Source organism: Protomyctophum bolini (genome assembly GCF_963924005.1).
Source record: "Protomyctophum bolini genome assembly, chromosome: 3".
NCBI classification, from domain to species: Eukaryota; Metazoa; Chordata; class Actinopteri; order Myctophiformes; family Myctophidae; genus Protomyctophum; species Protomyctophum bolini.
Window position 1 is genome coordinate 28,388,623 of NC_137864.1, and position 8,765 is coordinate 28,397,387.

The following is an 8,765-nucleotide window of genomic DNA, read 5'->3' on the forward strand; positions in this document are numbered from 1 at the left end:
AACAGTAGCGCGCGCTGGTTTGTTTTGGGAAACAGCAAAACGCAAAATGTATTTTCCAAGGCAAAGATAAAGTAATTCAGAAGAAGAAGCTGTGACTCGGCTGTCAGAACTCAGCACCACCACCAGTGCCCGCACGGTTCACAGTTCACACCACTGCAGCAACACTGACACGTTCAGCGGAGTGACTGCTGTCTCTGTGCCGTCTGTGAAGAGCCATGAGCCGCAACTCCCGGGAGGGGCAGCAACACCGCCGGGTAATCTACACAGACTATAGTGAGACTAAACACACTGACTCTAGAAAAGACCCATATCGTCCAAAATAGGCTAATCAGTCGTTGTCTGTGTATAGGCTAATTAATTGGTAAAAGTACGCTAAATAACTCATTTTTAGACCATTTGGGAAATAAATAAATCCGCGGCGACGCGATCTAAGGGTAATGGACACATAACGGACACCCGGGTATAAATGCAATAATTTATTAACAAGAAAATAATGAATATTTAGAGATATATGACATGTTAAAGAAATCTGTCGGTGAGCACTTATAACATAGTTGAAACAACAATAATGAGACAGACACAATTCAGAGTATTGGAATAGAATGTATTCGAATACGGAGACAGCAGTGACGCGTTACAATGGAACACCGTACTGACTCAACACATCTCAGTCAGGCTTTAGCTTAAATACATTATTACCCCTCCCCCCCCCCCCCCAGGGGTGGGTGGGTCTTGTATACATGACATCAGAAGACCCCTTCAGAACCACACATGTCACAGGTCACAGACAACAGCTTCTCATGGCTTGGTTTATGACGTCCTTAAATGTACAAGCATTCCACATTTCCTTGACATTTCCCCCATTTATTCATTTAAGAACTCAAAACCAATATCACAACTCTCCGGACGTAGAAGTAGGCGAAACGACCCTGAAATCACATCAGGTAAAAAAATTCCTACAAGGCTCTCTTTAAGTCTATCAGAGCAACCGCCCTCAGGCCTACGTTACACAGCGTCACCACAGTTTTATAACAAAAAACAAGGCGAAGCCGTCCGCTCAGAACTGTCCACCTGCACACTCGACAGTGTGCTGCAGGCGTCACGTGGTTAAAACTGCACAGAGCAATCCAAACCGGCAGTCTTGTAGCTCCTGCACAGGGCTCAAACACAAAGCACTGCTATTGCACATCTCATCCACAAGCTCAGCTTGCAGATTGGCCATCTTGACAGAACAGCTGCAAACGTCACAGCTTTCCAAAGACCGGAAATTGTCACCGCACAGGTGACGCAGCATCATTCTTCTGAAGCACATGATCGCAGAATTCAGAGTCCAGAGTGCCAACAGCACTTATATCCCTCATTTAGGAAACCAGCGTGGAGACGTTCGCGGATAGCAGACTAGCCACGCAACAGCTGTAGTGAGTCTACAGTCCACCTGCCTGCTGGCAATATAGCCTGGTTGTGATATGTAGATGTGATTGATATTTTTTGTTTGTTTTTTTTAAGTCATTCTATAACACAAAGTAATTTAATTTATTTTATGTATTAATTGTATTTTATATATTACTATGTTATTACTAATTTTATGTATAACTATATTACTAATTGTATTTATTTGATGTATTACTATGTTATTACTAATTTTACTTCATGCATTACAAATAGTATTTGTTTTATGTATTACTGTTATTACTCATTTTATTTTTTATGGATTTATTTATTTTATGTATTACTGTTATTACTAATTTTATGCATTACTATATTGATAATTTAATTTATTTTATGTATCATTGTCTATATTACTAATTATATTTATTTTATCCATTACTATGCTATTACTAATTTTTATTTACTTTTATTTTACTATAATCTATTTTTTTATCGTTAGTTTTATCCATTTATTTATATTATTATCTAGTTATTTATATTGGTTTATTATTTTATTGTTTAGAGCCCTGATTGATCACATCTACATATCACCACTACCAGTCAGGATCTGAGTGACTCAGAACCCTGGTGACCTCCAGATGGAGCCACACAGGAGACCAGCAACGTCCTAAAGAAAAGAAAGAAATGCTCATTACTACTTTGTTCATAAAACAATATTGATTGAAATATTTATTAACAGTTTGCAGAATTACAGTACATGTCAAGCACAAACTCAATACAAAGACTGTTAACTGCAAGTGGACGACCCAATTAAGCATTACACTTGTTTACAAGAGGGTCCACCATGTTCAATTCTTTAAAACATTTAGAGACGTACAAAGACACTTCTATATAGTCAAAGAACAGAACAGGAATTCATCATAAAGGAGGTAAAAAGGGAAAATAAACGTATACAGTGAGGGGAAAAAGGGAGTCAAGGGATTCACATGTCTTAATGACTGTTGGTAGGGCGTTCCACATTTTGGTGGCATAGGAGTGAAAATAATTTAGTCCCTGGTTTGTGCCGAATCTGGGTTGTACATGGTTCGTTGCACTCCCTCTGGTGTTGTGGGTGTGGACTTCGTTAACATAAAGGAAGTATCTAGACAGGTACATGGGTATCTTGGTGGTGTATCGAATCTTGTGGACCAGACCCATTGCAAGATGCTGTACTCTGTCGTCGACCCTAAGCCATTCCAGCCTGTCAAAGTGGGCAGGAGTGAGGTAGGTTCGGGGGGTGAGGCCAAGTAGGAGCCTGACCAGTTTGTTTTGGGAGGTCTGGAGCCTAGTTTTAAGGGCCTTTGAGGTGCTGTGGTACCAGGAGGTGCATGCATAGTCAAAGAAACCTTGTACGAGGGCTCCTGTTAAGGTCTTCAAGGTGTTTTTGTTGACCAGTGAGGAGATCCTGTAAAGGAATCTTGTTCTTTGGTTGACTTTTTTGATTACGTTGGTGGCCATTTTATCACCGGAAAGATTAGCCTCCAGGATGGAACCTAGGTAGGTAATTTCATCTTTACGTGTGATAACATTGTCACCAACTCTAACCAAGAAGCCATTTGCCTTGCTGAGATTACTATTAGATCCAAAGAGAATGGATTCAGTTTTTCCCAGGTGTAAAGATAGTTTGTTATCAGCGAGACAGGTGCAGATCCTACCGAGTTCAGAGCTGAGGGCCTTTTCAACCTGCAGTTTGTTCCTGTCCGAGACTAGCAGTGCCGAGTCATCTGCGAACAGGAACAAGTTGCAGTCACAAGCTGATGTCATGTCATGATCATAGTGTGTGTGCGTGTGTTGTATAGCTACCTTGCTGTGATGTAACTCCAAAGGTGATCAGAAATAGTTGCTCCATCGGCTAGAAACGTGCTCTTCACCGGCATGATGATCTTGTTCCTAAAAAAAGTCTATAGTCAACCCTAACTGATTACAGAACATGATATAAAAAAACACAACTAGAAGGATTTAGGCCTGTCACAATTACCTAATCGCCAAGTATTTGAGATACTTTTTTTAGAGATTAGTCATAATCGTCTCCATGTTGAAAATGTTCATATATTGTCAAACATTTTAAAGAAATAATGGAAGCAACCGATCTACAAGCTCTAAACGTGTCACTTTGTAATTTTCTTCTCTTTTAGTGTATAAAGTTGTTGAATTATGCCATGTGCAGCTTTTGGTTTACAAAGCCTACAAAAGCCAAAGTTTTATTTAGAATGTTATGTTATGAGTCTATGACGCAATTAAATTGTTACTAGTAATTTATTTGAGAAACAATTAAATCGGCCATTATAAAACCTCAAATTCCGACAGGCCTAAACGGGTTCCAGTGATGTCTACCGAACCTTCCAGCTCCATCCGAGCCTCCCAGCGACCCAGAAGTCCTCAGCGGAAACACCCAGGGAAAGCTTCGGATCTCGGGCATCGGCTGAGATCTCCATTCTAACAAAGAACGAAAGACAGACAGACAGACACACACGCACCCCAAATTAGCTTTGCTGTGTGTGTGGGTGTGTGTCCTGTCACAACATACACATGCACTTACAGTAACGTTTAAGAATAGGGATTGACCGATTATCGGCAACGGACGATTATTGGCTTTTTACTATAAAGCCTATAAAAAAGCCCCAACCCTAAAGCGGTTCGTACTGTCGAGTTCCTCTCCGAAGTCCTCCAGCGTCTACCCAGATCTCCGCCCTCTGTCCTCCCATCCATCCAGGCCCAGGTCCGAAGTCCTCCAGCGTCTACACAGATCTCCGTCCTCTGTCCTCCCATCCATCCAGGCCCAGGTCGGAAGTCCTCCAGCGTCTACCCAGATCTCCGTCCTCTGTCCTCCCATCCATCCAGGCCCAGGTCCGAAGTCCTCCAGCGTCTACCCAGATCTCCGTCCTCCCATCCATCCATGGACAGACCTGCAGATCTCTAGAGGCTCCAGCTGCGTCTACTGCCATTTCCATCCTGAGAGAGAAAGAAGAAAGCATTAGCTCTACAAGCTCACAACACGTTGCAACGCGGTGTGAGCTTGTAGATCTGCTATTTTTGCTGAACGCTCCCTCAGAATAGGGATGCTGGGGTTGAAGTGGTAGTGTCATTAAGACTTTGATTAGCTTGGAAGGCTGACAGACATTCAACCACAGTGCCACTAGGAGGCATCAACACATGTACAGTCCTCAACATCTTTTGTCATTTTTTATTCAAGTGCTTCTAAAAGCAGATGAGATATTGACTCTCAAACTATTGTGCAGAGTCATTTAGATTTATCATAAAATATTTAAAACATTTGGATGACTGTAGTAAATGATGCCATTCTTCGTGCCATAACAGTACAAAAGCAGTTATCCATCCTCAGAAACAAGAAAGAACTATTCCTACTCACAGCTCATCAGAGTCCTCTGAGGAAGCCCCCGGGGGGGGGGGGGGGGGGGGGAGCTTTGGAACGGATCTCTGTCCGGGAACATCAGCTCGTCTATCGATATCTCCATTCTAACAAAGAAAGAAAAGAAAAAAAAACACACCAAATTAGCTTTGCTCTGTGTGTGCGTGTGTGTGTGTGTGTGCGTGCGTGTACCCTGTCCAGCAGTGGCGTTCCAGCGACGTCTACCCAGATCTCCGTCCTCCCATCCATCCATGGACAGACCTGCAGATCTCTAGAGGCTTCAGCTGCGTCTGCCATTTCCATCCTGAGAGAGAAAGAAGAAAGCATTAGCTCTACAAGCTCACAACACGTTGCAACGCGGTGTGAGCTTGTAGATCTGCTATTTTTTGCTGAACGCTCCCCCCAGAATAGGGATGCTGGGGTTTTAAGACTTTGATTAGCTTGGAAGGCTGACAGACATTCAACCACAGTGCCACTAGGAGGCATCAACACATGTACAGTCCTCAACATCTTTTGTCATTTTTTATTCAAGTGCTTCTAAAAGCAGATGAGATATTGACTCTCAAACTATTGTGCAGAGTCATTTAGATTTATCATAAAATATTTAAAACATTTGGATGACTGTAGTAAATGATGCCATTCTTCGTGCCATAACAGTACAAAAGCAGTTATCCATCCTCAGAAACAAGAAAGAACTATTCCTACTCACAGCTCATCAGAGTCCTCTGAGGAAGCCCCCGGGGGGGGGGGCTTTGGAACGGATCTCTGTCCGGGAACATCAGCTCGTCTATCGATATCTCCATTCTAACAAAGAAAGAAAAGAAAAAAAACACACCAAATTAGCTTTGCTCTGTGTGTGCGTGTGTGTGTGTGTGTGTGCGTGTACCCTGTCCAGCAGTGGCGTTCCAGCGACGTCTACCCAGATCTCCGTCCTCCCATCCATCCATGGACAGACCTGCAGATCTCTAGAGGCTTCAGCTGCGTCTGCCATTTCCATCCTGAGAGAGAAAGAAGAAAGCATTAGCTCTACAAGCTCACAACACGTTGCAACGCGGTGTGAGCTTGTAGATCTGCTATTTTTTGCTGAACGCTCCCCCCAGAATAGGGATGCTGGGGTTTTAAGACTTTGATTAGCTTGGAAGGCTGACAGACATTCAACCACAGTGCCACTAGGAGGCATCAACACATGTACAGTCCTCAACATCTTTTGTCATTTTTTATTCAAGTGCTTCTAAAAGCAGATGAGATATTGACTCTCAAACTATTGTGCAGAGTCATTTAGATTTATCATAAAATATTTAAAACATTTGGATGACTGTAGTAAATGATGCCATTCTTCGTGCCATAACAGTACAAAAGCAGTTATCCATCCTCAGAAACAAGAAAGAACTATTCCTACTCACAGCTCATCAGAGTCCTCTGAGGAAGCCCCCGGGGGGGGGGGGGGGGGGGGGCTTTGGAACGGATCTCTGTCCGGGAACATCAGCTCGTCTATTGATATCTCCATTCTAACAAAGAAAGAAAAGAAAAAAAACACACCAATTTAGCTTTGCTCTGTGTGTGCATGTGTGTGTGTGTGTGTGCGTGTACCCTGTCCAGCAGTGGCCGTCGGGAGTCGAACCCGCAGCACGCCGTCCGGCTGGCTTGGCAGCATAGGTGCCCAGACAGTTGAGCTAACCGTCCGGGCCACACTTAAATATTTAATTGGAATTAATTAGAGCGACAATAATCGTCCAGTAAAAAGAAACCTCATAATCGTGAAAGGCCGGTTCTTACTGTGCGGTTCCTCACCGGGCAGGCCCAGGTCCGAAGTCCTCCGGCATCTACACAGATCTCCGTCCTAAGAAAGAAATAAATAAAGACTACATTAGCTTTTGTTGAGCTGCATTTTCAGAACCACTTAAACCCTCTATAGATTTGATAAAACAGACCTTTAAAGAGAGCATTTGGTATATGCTCCGATTTCACTCTACACAAATTGATTTGCCAAACATAGCAGATCTACAAGCTCACAACACGTCGCAATGCGGTGTGAGCTTGTAGATCTGCTAATTTGGCTGAACGCTCCCCCCAGAATAGAGATGCTGGGGTTGAAGTGGTTAAAAAAAAGTGTCATTAAGACTTTGATTAGCTTGGAGAGCTGACAGACATTCAACCAGTGCCACTAGGAGGAATCATACTGCCATGCTATACTTCGTACCATAACAGTACAACAGATATCCATCCCAACAAGAAATATTCCTACTCACAGCTCATCAGAAGTCCTCAGAGGAAACGCCCGGGAGGGAAGCTTTGGAACGGATCTCTGTCCTTCCACGACGTCTACCACGACCCATCCACCCTAAGAAAGAAAGAACGAAAGATTAATTTAAGTGACCAAGAGCCAGATATATGTACATTGTGTCCTTTCACATCATACAGAAAATGTATAGAGAACATTTAAAACAGAAGCAGACCATACCACTCGCAGTAATAGAAAAGTCTAAGTGGTTTCTTACTTTGAGCCGCCTTCAGAGCCCCCCATGCAGATTCATCCATGGACAGCGAGAACTGCAGATGTCCACCTGTAGGGGCTCCGGTTGAGCCTCGCAGCATCTGGAATGAAGACATGGTGGTTATAGTCTATGAATGGCTTTGCACATCACTCACTTGTTGCTGCTGCCAATAGGAATTTGTGATGTCTGTGTGGCGACAATTGCTGTGTGTCTGTTTTTTTATAATACATACAATTTATATAGCACAAGGTACCCAAAGTTGCTTCACAAAACAGTAAAAACTAATTTATTTTAAAATAAACTAGATTAAAAAGGTTCAAAACTAGAATTTTTTGGCATGTTTGTGAAGCTTTTCGGTTCCACACCAGTAACTGCTGTTCAACACTAACAGCTACATCCATGACCTCCCTGCAACAACATCAATGAAGTATGGCTATGCAGACGACCCGAGTACTGTGTCCCAGTCTGGAGCCGTAGCTCTCATGTCAAGAAGCTGGATGCTGCCCTCAACACCGGATGGGCCACCCCAAACAAACTGCCTGCCTGCCTGTTCTCGCTGGAATCACTCCAACAGAGGTCAGACGAGAAGCAGCCACGCTGGCCCTCACCGGGAAGGCACAGCTGAGTGAATCCCAGCCATCTCCTCCACAAGGTCGTCAGAGACACCACAGCACACGTGCCTCAAGTCACGGTGCCCTTTGCCACAACACACACACACACACACACACCAAGTCACAGCGACCTTTGCCACAGCACACGTGCCTCAAGTCACTGTGCCCCTTTGCCACACAGGCCCAGGAACTGCTCCACACAACACCAGCTGACACCTCCAAGGCATCCTGGGTGAAGGCAAGACAGAGGGACCAGTGGAATACATTGAGGACCCCAAATATGTTCTTTGCCAGCACCTCCCCTGCAGAAGTGGGACATCTCGGACAGTGCCCACTATGAATGCGAGGATCCACTACAGACTGTGGAACACGTAATGACCATTTGCCCCAAATACCGGCCACCGAATGGTGATCGTGGCTTAGGTGACCTAGACAATGACACATTGTACTGGCTTGCTGCAACAGAACTGAAGTTCTATGGACATACGGCAGAAGATGTTTAAGAAACGTATTTTTTGTAATTTCTTCATTTTTTCGGCAAACCTTTGTGGCATTTAATTTATGGAACATGTGGATGTTTCTTTATTTATTGGTGAAGTTTTAGTGCCACTTGTGGCATTCTTTGAAATGTATTGACACGTTTGATATATGTTTTTGTTAGGGATGTCCGATATTATCGGCCGATAAGGCATTAAAAATTAATAACCCTAACCCTTAATTTTACTTTATTTATTCTTTTACATTAAAAACATCTATACAAGCTCACAATACAATAAGACACATGTGAGCTTGTGAGAGATTAGATCATTTTAGATGAGACATTTTGCATGAGTCATTATTAATAATTACTTTTGGTATTTT

The 8,765-nt window shown here is 43.2% G+C and overlaps 2 long non-coding RNA genes across 2 annotated transcripts; both read right to left on the reverse strand.

The window, feature by feature from the left end:
* Positions 1 to 1,869: 1,869 nt before the first annotated feature.
* LOC308313115 lies at positions 1,870 to 3,868 on the reverse strand. Its single transcript, XR_013963846.1, has 3 exons — positions 3,768 to 3,868; positions 3,232 to 3,318; positions 1,870 to 2,056 (listed from the first exon to the last, which is right to left on the reverse strand). It is a non-coding gene; the product is annotated as an uncharacterized lncRNA (long non-coding RNA).
* A 2,705-nt stretch (positions 3,869 to 6,573) lies between these two features.
* Positions 6,574 to 7,527, reverse strand: LOC308313114. Its single transcript, XR_013963845.1, has 3 exons — positions 7,297 to 7,527; positions 7,048 to 7,139; positions 6,574 to 6,638 (listed from the first exon to the last, which is right to left on the reverse strand). It is a non-coding gene; the product is annotated as an uncharacterized lncRNA (long non-coding RNA).
* Positions 7,528 to 8,765: the final 1,238 nt, after the last annotated feature.